The sequence below is a fragment of the Nannospalax galili genome, unplaced genomic scaffold (assembly GCF_000622305.1).
Source record: "Nannospalax galili isolate Female #2095 unplaced genomic scaffold, S.galili_v1.0 scaffold154, whole genome shotgun sequence".
In the NCBI taxonomy this organism is placed as follows: Eukaryota; Metazoa; Chordata; class Mammalia; order Rodentia; family Spalacidae; genus Nannospalax; species Nannospalax galili.
In genome coordinates this window covers 1,923,745-1,924,239 of record NW_008335281.1, presented here as the reverse complement: position 1 = coordinate 1,924,239, position 495 = coordinate 1,923,745, and positions in this window count along the sequence as shown.

Genomic DNA, 495 nt, shown 5'->3' with positions numbered 1-495 from the left:
AGTGGCTATAAAATTTTTAGGTTCACAGTTGAATTAATATAGTTATACAATTTTGAACTCAGTATAAACCTTGTAAGACATAAAATTGAATGAGGTTCCGCCCTCTAAAGAATATCTCCATTTCATTTTAAAATATGCTGTTTACTACATTCTTTAATATTTTTTTAGAAGAAGCATATCATTACAGCTTTAATATGCTCAATAAGTTTCCAGAGGAAAGATACAGCTCTTTCAAAAGTGCCTATAAAGTTTTTAGGTTTGCTGTTGAATTAATACAGTCATAAATATTGAACTCAGTACAAGCACTGTAACACATAAAATCGAATGAGTTTTTAACCTTTAAAAAAATATCTCCAGCTCCTGACCTCAGGCCTCTCTTGGGGTAAGTCTATCGCACAGCCCTCCGTGCCTTGACTCCCCCAGCCGCGTTCACCCTTCCATCTCCCCCACTGTTCTCTACTCCTAGTTTGGGCCCTGTGCCATTCCTAGTCTTGG